This window comes from Micromys minutus, assembly GCF_963924665.1.
Source record: "Micromys minutus genome assembly, chromosome: 19".
NCBI lineage: Eukaryota > Metazoa > Chordata > Mammalia > Rodentia > Muridae > Micromys > Micromys minutus.
In genome coordinates this window covers 50711085-50726326 of record NC_137954.1, presented here as the reverse complement: position 1 = coordinate 50726326, position 15242 = coordinate 50711085, and the positions used below count along the sequence as shown (strand labels likewise).

At 41.5% G+C, this 15242-nt stretch overlaps 1 protein-coding gene across 1 annotated transcript in view; it reads left to right on the top strand.

Moving 5' to 3' along the window:
• Positions 1 to 15242, top strand: part of FBXL17 (F-box and leucine rich repeat protein 17) — a 423066-nt gene that overhangs the window by 210195 nt on the left and 197629 nt on the right. The gene's annotated exons all lie outside the window — the stretch shown is intronic.

Here is a 15242-nt window from a genome sequence, read left to right as displayed (position 1 = left end):
GGTTCTTCTGGACGTCATAGGTCAGATGAAAATTGCGATGGACTGAGGCGCAGTCTGATGTGTATCTTACAGGAATTATTTAGGATTCGTGCTCACCATATATCTGGTCAGTGTACGGTGTGCAACCCGCACCGGGGAAAGGATGGAAGCAGGGAAGTCAGGGACTGGTAACGGGTAGGACAGGTAATGTGAACGCTGCTGGTGGGAACAAAGGTTATGGCAGGAGGTTGGAGGACATAGCCAATAGCATTAAGTGCAGGGCTGAGGAGAGGATCCGCTGTGCTGACGCACACTCTGTTCTTCATGTTCCACACATGGCAGCCAAGCGGAGGAGGTTTCAGGTGCTAGTTTCCCAAGCTGATTTTGTTTCAGAACCAGGTAAGGTATAGTTTGTAAGCATTTTCTGGGTCATTGCTTTTTATTTTTCCTTAATTTCAAAAGAGGGGGTTGGGAGGTAAGCCACTGTTTGATATAGTAGACTTCTGACTATAAAGATAATTTACTATTTTTCATTACAATGACTGTAGAAAATTTCACTGTTGCTTTGTTTTGAAGATCTGTGCTCAGAACTCTAGATCTGTTTTCTTACAAATATTTCTTGTTTCCCACTTGATGCAGCCTTTACTAAGTAGGACAGGGGTGAATAAGTGGCAGTTGCATGCCACTGAGAGAAAGGGCCACTTAAAGAGGGACTCTGTCAAACCAGAGGCCCACAGAAAAGAACTGAAAAGTGAGAATGGAAAAGGATTCCATTTAGTTGTGGATTATCTGAGGTCATTGTTCTCTCCAAGAGGATGGTCTCAACTTTCCTTTCCCAGCAGGCAGAGGGGGTGGGGTTTAGCTCAATGTAGAAAACTTATTATGCCTCAGTTCAGTTTTCAGCTAAAGCAAACCAACCAGTCTACTAACAAAAAAAAAAAAAAAAAAGAAAAAAGAAAAAAAAAAGAAAAGGAAAAGAAAAGCAAACCTAACAAACCCAAGGTTTCTAGCTGGAGGGGCAGAGGATGGTTGGATGGTTTGAGTACAGCCAAGGAAAGTAGCAAATCCACACAGCAGTCAGGCTTCTCCTTGCATTTTCTGTCCTGCCAACACTAAGACTGACCAGAGTTCACCTAGTCAGCGTTATCCAGCTCTCAGTTTTGCTCTGGTGTATATTTTAGTAGGGCTGTTGGTTGAGGCCTGAGAGGAGGAACCCTGACGTTAACCTGGCTGGCTCCTTTCTGCTTGAGGGATCATGAGTAGATCTTGACTCTTTTATGAACCCCCGTTTCCCACGGTTTAAAGCAGCACCACCAGTTTCTTACTTTTTGTGATGATTCAGCAAATTATATGAAAAAAGTCTATTAAGACCTGGAAGTCGGGGCTGGAGAGATGGCTCAGTGGTTAAGAGCACTGACTGCTCTTCTAGAGGTCCTGATGAGTTCAGTTCCCAGCAACCACATGGTGGCTCACAGCTTTCTGTAATGAGATCTGATGCCCTCTTCTGGTGTGTCTGAAGACAGCTACACTGTACTTACAGACAGCTACATTGTACTTACATATAATAAATAAATTATATATATATAAATATCTTTAAAAAAAGACATCAAAGTCATTCTTCCTTTTCACCTCTGACCTTTGTATTCTCACCTGCGCACACTTTTAGAGCAAATAGAGACAGAGATAGTAATTTAGATTTGATGGTTGTTTAGACATCAGTAGTTGTGTCAACAGAAAAGAGTGAAATCTGAGCTCCTATTTTGCCCTTTGTCTTTTTGAAAGGATTTGCGGTTCATCTAAGATAAGCAAGGAAGTGTGTGTTTCTACAGATACTTGGGCAGAACATGACTCTATATTCCAGCATCTAAAGCCATTTCCCACATTTTCCTGTTTATAGTTAGAACTCTGGAGTGTGTCCAGGGAAAGCAGTGCTTCTGTGCCTTCTTTGAACTGAGAGGCAACTCTGAGAGCATATGTGAGGTTTAATGTCACAATCAGAGCACAACGTCATCGTCTTTGCCAGTTCCCAACAGGCAGACTTCCCTACTACAGCTTTGCGCTTTGTGATTCATCCAGTGAAGCCAAGCTGGCTTGCAGTCTTCCAGTGGCACAGCCTCGCTCTTTCCACCTGGCTGCTCTTTCTGAGCCACCACCATTTCCTCTTATTCTCTCTCTGGCATTCACGGTCCATTCCAGTCTGCTCTATGAAGGTCTCTCTGTTCATGAGAATCCTTTTGTTTACTGTTACTTTCCATTATAGATGGAAACCAACCCCCACACCCCTACAAAACATCTACAAAATGATCAGAGACAGAACTCCAGGAAGAGATTGGCCTTTTCTGATCCACAAAGGGCCTATATGCATCTTCTGCTTGTCTGTAAGTGTATGGTCCAGTCCATCACTCACACAAGCAGGACCAGGCCGTACGGCAGTGCTCGCTGTGCTGCAGGACCGAGTGCTAGGCCTCACATCTGCTGTGTGTCCCCTTGAACCCGTCCTGTTAGTCTTCTGATGAAAATAAGCTTCTTGGAAGGCAGAGACCGTATCTTAAGCGCTGGAGCTTTTCCGCCCCGATCAGAAATGCAGTGGCTGCTTGTATAACGTACTCAGTAAGCATTGCACATTTAATTGGACATTTTGAGCCTGTAGCTTAGATTGATGTTCTACAAACGCACACGTCTTAGAAGATTGATTAATTTCTTTATTTTAAATGCAGGTCATCTTTCTAATGAAAGTGACATTGAGCAAGCCAATTACATGTAAATTAATAGTTAGAGTGGAGGGAAGGGATCCCATTGATGAAGGCAGAGTGGCTTGCACAGCTTTACTTTGTAAAGTGTTGGAGAAGAATATCAGGGAGGGAGAAATAAGAGAGAAAACTAACAAGAAAGGAAGTCATGAAAGTGACTTGGTCACAGACCAGGAAGGTTGAACGATGGGAAAGTTACTGATTAGTAAAGTCCAAATTGTTAATGCTAAAACTATTGAGGACAGGTTCTCCTCCTAACTGCAGTGGGAGCCTCAGTGGCTTCCAGAATACCGAAGAGAGGGGAGGCTTGTGGGAAATAAAGAGAACACATCTTCTTTGTCCGGAAACAGTGGAAACATTTGGGTTCTAGACATAAAGTGCATCATAAAATACCTGGCCTGGCCTAAAAGCACATTTGTTTCCTTTTGGATTTAATTACTTTTTAAAATCATTATCAGTACTCTTTTGTTACAAAGATTCATACTGAAGATATGAAGTCAGGGTACTTATCAAAACAATCATTGGAACTTGTAGACAGAGACCGCGGCGGTTTTCTGTGTTTTCAAGTGAAGGGTGTTTGATTTTGAAGTTCTTTGCCACCGAGAAGTGGAAGGATGGGGCGTCAAACTGTCAGTGCTGGAAGCAGTGAGACGCTGCAGACACTGAACTGCTAACTACACGTGAAACTGCTGAGGTGGGTCTCTGCTCTGATTGCTCTCCAGGTCCTACCCAAGTGAACTCACCGCTGATCTGCTCTGATTGCTCTCCAGGTTCCACCCAAGTGAACTCACCGCTGATGGTTTTAAGCAGAGCGTGGATGGACTAACTGGCTCATGCAAAATAAAAACCTTTAGAGACAGAAAAAATGACGAATTCACCCTTCTTCACAACATGTTATACACATTTGAAAAGCACTCAGTAATTCCAAAGGAGAATGTCTCCCCCCTACGATGAGCTTTATTGCAGTGTTTACAGCATCCTTTACAGCTCCCTATTAGCGACTGTTATGACTTCTGTTACTCTCTCAAGTCTGCCTTGCCTTCCTCATAACAGTGAAAATCACTGATAGGAAAGAGGAGTGAGGAAATTGCTTTGTCATATGGTTTTTCTATCCTATAAAAGGTGTTATTTACATATTCCTGGTTTGTATTCTTTAGATGGTTAGATGTTAGTGACAGTATAGAGCAGATGTATTCGCATGAAGGTTTCAGTCTTGTGTGTTCTGGCAGACAAGACCCCTGCCGCAGTGCCTGTGGCTGACCTGTCTCCAGAGTGCTTAGTGTTGAGATGCCCAGATGCCCTCACCGCACACTTCACGTCAGAGCAGTAGTGCGGCGCTGTTCTCAGTACTCTGCTTGTAGCTGTGGACACAGTGGCTCAGGAAGATTTCAGTGTCGTGACTAAGGTTCTAGGGAATGTTGAAATCAAGAGATTCCAGTCTGTCTGGTTGGAAAGCTCTCTCCTTACTACCACATTCCTGGTTTTGTTTCCTCAATTCTATAAATGGGAGAAATAGGACTATTTTAGTCAAATGACATTAAACTTGTAATAACTATTTTCCTAATTTAAAACTGGAAATAATTTGGTATTAACAACTTTAGTACTTAAAAAACAGTATATATTACTTTCCTGTTTGCATGTTTGGGTACTGGGATGTCTGGTAATGTCATGCATGTTTCCATATTCCATATCCTGAAACCTTACTCCTTAAAAACACAAATTTGGGGATGGAGAGATGGCTTAGCAGATAAAAGCACTGACTGCTTTTCTGGAGGTCGTAAGTTCAATTCCCAGCACCCACATAGTGGCTCACAACCATTTGTAATGGGATCTGGTGCCCTCTTCTGGTGTGTCAGCAGCAGCTTTATAGATAGATAAATGAATGAATGAATGAATGAATGAATGAATGAATGGATGAATGAATAAATTTTTACAAAGAAAACAAAGCCAAAAACCCAGAAATGCTTTATTTGTAATGGCCACCTCTCAGAGAAAAATAAATAAATAAAAATCCAAAGCCTGCTGTTTTAACCCATTTTCTTAGACAGTTCCAATGGACCCAGCTCATCTCACAGGGGCCCCACCTACTTGTCCTGTGGTCTCACCACACTGAGTGTGGCTATACTCCATTCACTCAGATTTCCGTCAGTTGTACATCATATATATAATGTTGGGTTAAATGGTGGGGTGTCCCATGTCTGCTCCACCACAGGGCCCGCGGGTGGGAACTAGTCCAAGGCCGAGGGGGAAGAGGGGAGCTCTGGCTGGTCCCTCGTGGGTCCCTGTCTTAAAGGCAGTTGGCTGCAGGCTTGGTCTGGTGTGCAGAGGCCTTCTACGGTGGGTGGGGGGTGGAATTAGTCAACAGCTCCATAGGTGAAGGGCTTCCCTCCAGCTCTTAGCTGCAGATCTGGATGGAAACGAGGCAGTCCATGCTTTCAAGGCATTTATTGTCGTGGCAGGAAGTGGATGAGCAAAACCATACCCAGACTTCTCAGGGCAGAGCTGAGGTTAAATACGTTTTTGCAGGGAGGAGTGTGTGGGAAGAGCTAATTAGCTAAGCCTCTAGGCCTTTAGGTACCTTATTATAATGAAGACCAACCTTGAGCCTATGTGACCTGTGGTCACATCCTCACCTGTGGAGGAGGGGCTTAGGGCTTTGCCCTATGTGACTGATGGCCACAAACCTCTCTACAGGGGGCTGTAGCTATGTGAGAGGGGCCTGGCCTCCTGGGAGTTTAGAGAAGCACCTACTGTCTCTTAGGGTAACCAGGGCTTTGACCAGATCTAGACTCAGGATACCTTTCCCAGCCCCACATATACATCTTTGCTTTTCCCCTGGCTTTTAAGTGCCATAACAATTCTGTATTGTTAGTAGCTTCAGTGATTTTTCTTAGTTACTGTGGAAGCCACAGGTTAGTACAGCTGTGGAGTAGAGGCGGTGCTTCCAATATAGTGGTTTCCTTCCAACTGCAGTTGAGAGCTGTATGAGAAAATATGCATGAAAACTGTTAGCACAAAGTATCTTCTAGATGACTAGAAACAGTTTCTCCCCCTTTGTATCAGTTAATACAGCAAAAAGGTGAATCAGTGAGCTCAGAAGCCATTTTCTAAGTGAGAGGAATTGGCTGGGGACAGTGTCACTGATACTCACTGCCAGCAGCTGGATTCTGCATACAGAACATGTGCTCATGTTTTCCTTGACCTCCTTTGACTGGGCCCGCTGCTGGCTATGTACCGAATGGGTTCCGTCTGGTCTTTGGCAAGCATCTTTGGAGTAATGAGTAGTGTAACATTCAAAGGCTTAAATGCCTGGCACAGGCCCTGTGTCAGTATGCTGAGCTAACCATGGCATTGTTCGGAAAGAAGGCCCTGCATCTCTTTGGAAATAAAATCTTGGCTCGTGAACAGGGGTCTGCTGCCCTGGCAGTCCATTCACAAGGAGTCCTTGAAAGCAGAGTTCTGAAGAGGTTCTTGAATGCCTCTGTGTGTACCCCAAAAAGTTGCTGATGTAAAAATGGCATAGCCCTCCATTTTTAGTTGATAGGTCTCTGAATTCACATCAAAGAGTCCAAGAACAGACTCCCTAAACTTGAGGCCGGATTGACACCTCCCGGTCTCTCTCCTCCAAATCTCTTCCCGAAAGCCACGGTGATCACACATTTGTGCTGTAGTACTTCTGATGCCCTGACTTTTATGTGTACTGCGCCATCTGTATTTGTAGTGAAATGTCTACATTTGTCCTGGTGCGTTTCGATTTCAGGAAGGAGGGGATGTCATAGGCAAGTCCCCCCGAATGCAAAGAAGCAAAGGAATGTTTTCAGCTCCCAAGACTGATTCAGTGTGACATTACCAGTTACCTTTCTTTTCTTTCTTTCATTTCATTTTTAAAAAATGGAATGTAAATTTCACAGTTAGAGTCTGTCTGTTAGAGTGTACCTGGAGAATCTGGGCACATTTCCATCCTAGGAAGTCACAGAAACCCCCTGATGTGGATATGTAAATTACCCACAAGTGTGCACTTAAAATATTTTTATCCTGTGTTCCAAAACAAAGTTGACAGGATGCAGGTCGTTAAATGGAGCCACAGAAAGCCTGCATTATTGAAATATTGACAATCATGATCTTTCAGAAAAACATGTTGAGATAGAAATATAACGAAATAGCTGTTGCTGTTTGTGAAGAGAAGCAGGCCAACACGACCAGGATTCGTCATCAGTCAGTCACCTGACTGACACACGGCCACTCCACAGCGCCTTCTCTGACTGACACACAGCCACTCCACAGCACTTTCTCAACTATTTAGAGGGTTGGCATTCTTCATAGTAAAATGTTCCATAGTAATTTCTGGGTTTGTTAAGATACCGGGAATTTAAACTACTTTAATAGTTTTAAAGTATGTTGTGCAGGTATAAATTGTATAAATCAATCAATAAATGATCAAATTTTAAATAAGACACCCTTTAGAATACTTTCTATAAATAAGGATATAAAATCATGCTATCAGTTCGTTTGTTACCTAATATTCATAGGTAACTAGAATGATTTAATCTTGCATAGATTAGTCCTAGAAAATGTTAGTATGCTGACATGCATACCAGTAAACCTGTATCTAACAGGTGCAGGTCTCTGCAAAGTGATCAAGAAAATGGTGAGCTCTCTTGTTTAGGTGTCAGGCCATCGTGGGCATAGGAATACTTGATGAATGTAATATCAGCAGAAGAAAAGTGAAGGCATTAGGGACAGCCTGTAATTTAAACTGTTTTTGAGTTTAAAGAACTGAGACACCTGTAGGTACAGGAAGTTCTAGCTAACTGACCTCCATTTATTTAGATAGATGAAATCACCATGGAAAACAGGTCATGCCCAAGCCAGAAAGGAAGTGCCACCCTTACTAAGGATGAGAAGTTGAGGCCGAGAAATACCTGTTTAAAGTGGTCAAACTAAAGGTTAGGAAGATGGCGCAGTTGTAGGACCTAAGAGGCTGGAGGTCTAAACCGAGTTAATCTGCACCCTCCACACACTGCCACAGTGCATATGGCAGAAGAGGCACTCCAGCAAATTGTCCTCTTCCTTTGTAACGTGTGCACAGTGACCATACCCCACCGCAGCCAGCACTATCACCATCCCGTGTGTGTAAAAGTGAGTGCTAGGTTCTGACGGATTAACGCACAAAGTTATCAGGAGGTGAGTCCCCAGGGATCAAAACCTTTCTTTGAGAAGTAATATACTATAGGATGGGCTCCATGGCCCTGTGGGCATGAACATCCAGTGCTGAGCCCTTTGAATGTCAGCACCACAGGGTGAAGGAGAGAACTCACTACAGTGGTTGTCCTCTGACATCACAAGCACGCTGTGGCCTGCACACAAAATTTAAAAAGACAGTGTCGTACTCCACACTTTATAGATGTCTATAAATACGATGTCTATGTAGATATGGTCTATAATGCATAGTAGCATATATCAAATTTCCACCTTTTTCAGAACTTTATATCTATTGAAACTCTGCTAGAGTCGCATTTCCATCTCTTTGTCCGTACAGGTATCCACAGGCTCATTCAATGCGAAATTATTTAAGTTCTATGAGTTTAAGAGACTTGTGGTGAGTAAAATATATAAATAAGTTCCCAGTCATATGAAACATACAAACTAGATACAACAGGAAGATGAATAAAACCCTATCAGCTGTATGGAATTACGAAAATACTCTATAGTAGTAGCAGGAAGTGAAAGGAAGAGATGCTAGGCTGTCAAACCTCTGAAGATAGTTCTTAGCCAAATACATGGAGAGCTGACTTTGTCGTGGAAACATCCTTCGATTGTTTAGTTTATAGGGTAGAGTTGTGTCTATATTATCCACACGCACACATTTGATTCTGTAGTACTAAATATTCCCTAGAGGTCTGTTCCTCCCTTCCTTCAGCCCCAGAACATGTAGGCTGCATCTGTCGCCCATAGAATGCACTGTAATTCCCAGCACAAGCCTTGAGACCTTGCTGGTGGCGCTGGTAAGACTTCACTTGGCCTTCTGGCAGTTGTGAGGCCTGATCTCCCCAGCCCCAAACCAACTCCATGCTAGCCTCCACTGCTTTGATAGCTCCTTCCTTCCCGAGCCTTCTCCTTCCTCAGTCAGGAGTCCCCCAATCACACCCACTCACTCACTGCCTGCTCGTTCGATATATACATATATATATATATATATATATATATATATATATATATATATATATGGATTTATTTATTTTATGTATATGAGCACACTCACTGTCCTCAGACACACCAGAAGAAGGCATCAGATCCCATTACAGATGGTTGTGAGCCACCATGTGGTTGCTGGAATTTGAACTCAGAATCTCTGGAAGAGCAGTCAGTGTTCCTAACCACTGAGCAATCTCTCCTGTCCCCTCACTCTCAAATAAAACTTAGTGAACTCTCTTTGCTTATGTTCTTGGGTTTACCCTGAGTGTTACATCTGGATGTGGGACTTGAGTGTGCTCTCCTCTGTCTCCTTCTCTACTTTGCCTCACTCTGGCGTCTTCCTTCACTCCTGGCTGCCAGAAGCATATGCTTAGTGGCATTTGAAAACACTTTCCATGTGCTAATGGTGATAATGGACAGTCAGCAAAGGTATTTCAGAGACAAACAAGCTCTGTAACACTAAGGGCCTTCCGTGGGGGCCACTGGCTAAATTAACACATATTGCTACACACTTTGGAAAAGACCTATATTTCCGTATTTTTACATGGTCACTGCTATTGATAACAGATTAATGTTGTCTTAATGAAGGCCTTCTTCATGTGTAGACTCTTCTTGCCTAAAGGAACCAGTGAATATGTGAAAGGCAGAGAACATTTATGAATAAAATGAAGTGCAGTATTTTGTGTTTTGGTAATTGTTGCTGGGTTTGAGAGGGAGCATGGGGGTAATCCTTAATGTCCCAGAATTGCAAACAAATGTAACAGCGTTAAGGCAGTATTTAAGAGAATAACTAGATTAATGTGATAATCATGGTGTTCATATCAATTTAGAGCAGCTCAGCTCCTTTAAATGGAATTTAAATGTTTCAAAAACAATTTTGTCTGCATTTTAGAAGTCCTGTTTGGAGTGGAGGCTTTCTCTGTGCAGGGCATTGGAAATTGATGTACCAGCTTTTCTTGTTGGTAAAAAGACAGTTCTATAAACTCCCGCAGTCCTTTTCCAGCATCGAAGTCCCTCACCCTATCATGGCATCTGACTTAAGACATGGGGACTCTGAGCGGTGCTGTATGTCTTACCGGGAATAGAATAAAGCTGGCTTCGCCATTGATTAGCTTGGCTCACTGAAGGCAGGGCTGGATTGTATAAAATGGATTCCTACCACACATGTTCCTGTGGTTGGTTGAAGTAACACAGACATTACCAGAAATCATTACCACACCTGCTAGATAACATGTTTAGTTACTAGCTACAGTTTATTTCTCTATGTGGGAGAGAGAACTAGCACTTGAGAATTGTTTACTAAAATAACGTATTTAAATATTACATAGCTTGAATTTCCTCCACATAATGGGCGTAAATGCTGGTTTTTTTTTTTTTTTTCTTCTTCTTCTTCTTAAGAAAAAAAGACATGACATAAATGGCACATGTTATGACAGGAAACTTGCATGGCCATGGATTCTGATCTCACTTTTCATAGATAGATAACAGCTTCACTATTTTACAGTAAGGTGCTGTTTTGAGGTCTTCAAAAGTAGGGAAGGTTCTGGTAAACACTCTGAGAACATTATTGATAGAAAAAATATTTGCTACACCCAGTGTGGACATGTGATTTTTGTTTGTTTGTTCTAAGTTTTGAGACTGATCTAGCTTTTTAAAAAAGATTTATTTATTATTATATTTATCTGAGTACACCGTAGCCATCTTCAGACACACCAGAAGAGGGCATCAAATTCTATTACAGATGGTCATGAGCCATTATGTGGTTGCTGGAATTTGAACTCAGGACCTCTGGAAGAGCAGTCAGTGCTCTTAACCACTGAGCCATCTCTCCAGCCCCCCAGATCTAACTTTCACTGCTTCAACCTCATGGATACTGGGATTCCAGATGTGAATGTATGTGGCTAACACTGTAATTTTCAAATGGAGCCTTGCTGTGTAGGCTAAGCTGACCTTCAGCTTTTGACCCTCATGCTGTCAGGATGAGAGCAAATGCTGGCGTTTGCCCTTGAATAACTCACTTGTCCATGATAAAGCACAGCTGGGGTCATATTGTCAGTTTGGCCAGAGAAGCTTAAGGGTTTTGTTTTTCTTTCTTGTGACATTTGGTAGAGCTGTTTTTCTAGACCTTCTGAAATGTTTTGGTACATTCTTAGAACTCCAGCCCTGAGATACTGTTGAGGCAAAATTCTCATGGTTTACCAGACGGTTTTCCATCTGTATTTCGGTCAATTTTGATATAAAGCTTCCAAATTCTAGCTTTAAATCCATGCCAGTGGTCAGTAGTACTACCTGCAGCTTTGTGCTTTGAACCACAGTCGATTTTCCACTTGAAAGAAGAACTTTCAATTAAACATTGTCCTTCGGAATGAGTAGATCAGATAGTAGTTCATGTCCCAGTAAACAGATGAGAGAAAGGTGGGGTACAGTGGAAATCCCCTCTCCCTTTTCTTTACACATCATATGCTCCTGTAGGGACACTTTTTTTTTTTTAATAGCTTGATTGGGTAACAGTTTTCTGCCCCCCTCCTCCCTTTTCTTACATTTTTTTAATTGAATGTATTTTATTTACATTTCAAATGTTATTCCCTTTCCCGGTTTTCCCTCCTTAAGTCCCCTATCTCATCCCCACCCCCTGCTTTCATGAGGGTGCTTCCCCACCCACCCACCTCCTGCCACCTCCCTGCCCTGACATTCCCCTACACTGAGGCATTGAGCCTTGGTAGAACCAAGGGCTTCTCTTCCCACTGATGCCCAACAAGGCCATCCTCTGCTACATGGTGCAGCTGGAGCCATGAGTCTGTCCATGTGTACTCCCAGTGAATTAGTCCCTGGAAGCTCTAGTTGGTTGGTATTGTTGTTCTAATGAGGTTGCAAACCCCGTCAGCGCCTTCAATCCTTTCTCTAACTCCTTCATTGGGTACCCCCGTTTTCAGTGATGGTTGGCTGCTGGGATTGTGTTTGTACCTGCCTACTAGGAAACTCACCCATTAGAAATTAGGAACCCAGATGTTTTAACCCTGTGTTACCCTCAGAGAACCCTTAAGCAACCACAGATTTTTAATTTTTAGACAGATGTTTTATGCCCACATTTCAGAACATCAAGTGACCAGGACTTAGAGTGCAGCATGTGTGTCCCTGAATTAAGCGCTATGAACCAGCATACTGAAGGTGTGTTTTTCAAAGTATTTAGTGTCTTTTAAAAAAGACAGAAATTTACAATGTATTTAAAATAAAGAATAAAACAGAAATGCCCCACTGAGTTAAAGATTTCAAATCTTACTATATTTTACTTACTCTTAGTTCTACCCACTTAATTCCTGAGGTCTGCAGATAATTTTTACAAATATAAATGCAGCAAAATGAGTAAATCGAAAAATATTTAAAAATGGGCAGTGTAAGCGTGTGAATCTGAAGGTAGGGAGATAAGTCCTTCCAAGGCAGGAAAGTAAGAGAATGTTTGTCTCCCCACAGGCGGTCCTGAGGGAGTATGTAACGGATACCTTGTCTTTTCAGCTCTTCACTGTGAATCCTGCCAGGAGCTCAAAGGCAATCTTAAATCATTGCTCTGCTCCTGTTGGTGGATTTCTTCTCCATAATGTGCACTTCTGTTTAGCAAAGAAACCGGGGCAGGGCTGTACCAGGCATCAGCGTGGAATTAGGGTCATGATTCGGAAAAAAGACTGACCCACTAATTTCTAGAATTTTTGTTTTAAATAGAATGAGAGTTTAAATGGGAACAGGATTATAAGGGTTGATTATAGAATCTGAAATATGGAAAATTGAATTTCACTGTACCTTTCTTGAAGGAGTATTAGGATTTATGCATCATTCATTTATGCAGAGTTGCAGTTGTTAGTAAAGAAATCTTTATATGAGAAAACAATTTTTAATTGTTAACATATTATTATTTTTCTGACTCTGTGGTTTAGGAATGTTCCTATCCACTTCTGCTGCTGTCCCTCTGAATGAAAACTTCAGGATACTTGTGTCTTTACAGAATTTGAAGATAGAACAGTGATACTACAGTCAGCAAATTCAGAGTTGAAATGATCTTTTGGGGAATGACATTTAGTGAGACCTGTAAATGACTATAGGAAGTAGAAAGAAAAGTTGTATACTTATGTAAAGTTAGGCTCACTATGTAGTTACAAGAGTCTACTGTTAGCTTCTCTCACGACATCCACTTTCACTGCTGCACTAGGGAGCATCAGAAAAAATTCCAGATATGGATTGATTTAAATGAATCAGGAAGAAGCTTTGTACAGTTGGCCTTTAATCACAACAAATATACTTTAATTTTAAACCAGAAATTAACATTAGACTCAAGTAAGTTTGAGTATGCAAAACATATGGAACTAAAATCCACAGCATTTGAAGCCTCACTTTCTCAGCCTAACAGATGGTAAAAAAAGAATTAAAGCCAATGTCACAATATGAACAGAGGGGTATAGTCCCATTTTCAGGCAGAGGTGTGTGGTGTTTAAGTTAACAAAAGAAAATATGTTGTTGTAATTTATTTTTGTCCTTGCTAAACTAAGTGTTTTATTTTGCTAACCATACATTTAAACTACATTATACTGTACAGAAAACACATTAAAAATTCAGAAGAATTCATATATAGATCAGTTGAACAGAAATGCATTTAATCAAATTGCATATGGAGAGAATTCATTGGCTTCTGTTAGCAGTGAACTAATCCCAGTGCTAACCTCTGTTTGTGAAAGTGTACATGTTCTGTGTATAAGGTGTGGGACAGAGCCAGGCAGCCGATCCAGAGGCATATTTCACAGCCTCTGAGAGAACAAGTGAGGTTTACATGGAAAGAACCGCAGTGAGGAACATAACAAGAAACACACAGTCAGGTCTGCAGTGAGCGGATACTGGAGGAGAAGGAATCCAACAGACCTCCCACTCCAATAGAATCATATAAAAACAAGATCTGGAAACAGGGAAATGAGCTTTCTATTGCTGTGATTTTGCCCTTCAAGTTAAAATGTATGTGGCATTTACCTTAAGAGTTTATTTAAGAAAGAGGCCATTTAAGTAGTGGTATATAGGAGGGACCAATAACCGTTAATTACTGTTGTTATTGTTGGAAGGTTTGTGTGATGTGCTCTAGAGAGCAGTTGGTGCACTGGGAGCCTTAGCTCTCACAATGACTTGTTGTTTTGGTTGCTTTGCTTTTTCCTTATATTTTTTCAGGTTATACATTGCTGGGTTAAAAAAAAAAAATCTTGCTTTGCCTTAGATCGGTATGTAGATGGTAAGACTTTACATTAAAATTGACTCTTAACAGTTTGCTTAAGTTTAAGTGTCCCTCTATACTAAGGAAACTAACAAAAAACAAACAAAACTTAGGAGAGAGGTGTTAATTTACTGGATATTTTAGCTTATGGATAAATGGTAAGTATATAGTATTATGTTATTGTTTAACAGCCTACAATATTCAGCCAGGCATTTGAAAATTACAGATGTACAATTGCAAGGCTCTTGCTCTTGAGGCAGAGGACGCTAAAGGCTCTTGCAATAGGCAACTTTATTCAGAGCCTCCAATAATTTATCCTCTGAGGGTTTGGAAAGGTCACCTGAGTAAAGTTCTCCTGAGTTCAAGCTGTGTACATGCATAAGGACAAGCCGCATGGGGCACACACATGCTTTCCACAGAGGCATGAAACAGTGTTGAATCTGCTACGTCTAGGAGAAGCGTGAAAACATTCCAAGAACAGTTTTTTCTTGTTGGTGGTGGTGGTGGTATTTTGAGGAAATTGAGGTCACATGACTTTTTTGATTTTATTTTTTGGGGGGGGGACAGGGGCTGTATTCTCACAAGCACTCTGGATTCTTTTCATAGGACTCCATTCTTGAACCGTGGACAATCAACCTGTTCTGGTGTGCTCAGTGCTAAAACTGGCCTTTACAATTTCAGGAGGAAAAATAATTTAAAGAGGAGTTTTCATGACAAGAAATACCATTAAATCTGAATTTATCATCTGTAAGTCGTCTTATTTAACACAGCCATGTTCATTTCTTTCCCTCTGGTCTGAGATGCGTTCATGTCTTAGTAGCAGATTAGTCATGGTGATAGAGAGCATATAACCTAAACTATTTACTAATAGGTTCTTAGATAAAATGTTTGCCAGCCTTTGCTATAAGAAATATTTTGGTTGAAAAGGCAGGGGGTTAGTACCAACATCAGGAAGGCTTCGTGGGAAAATTGGACTTGATCCAGCTTGTGTGGTCAGACTTAGGAAGTTCTATCCATAAAAGATTGGAGAAGGGATGACTCTGATTTGTATACCATAATCAAACTTAGAAATG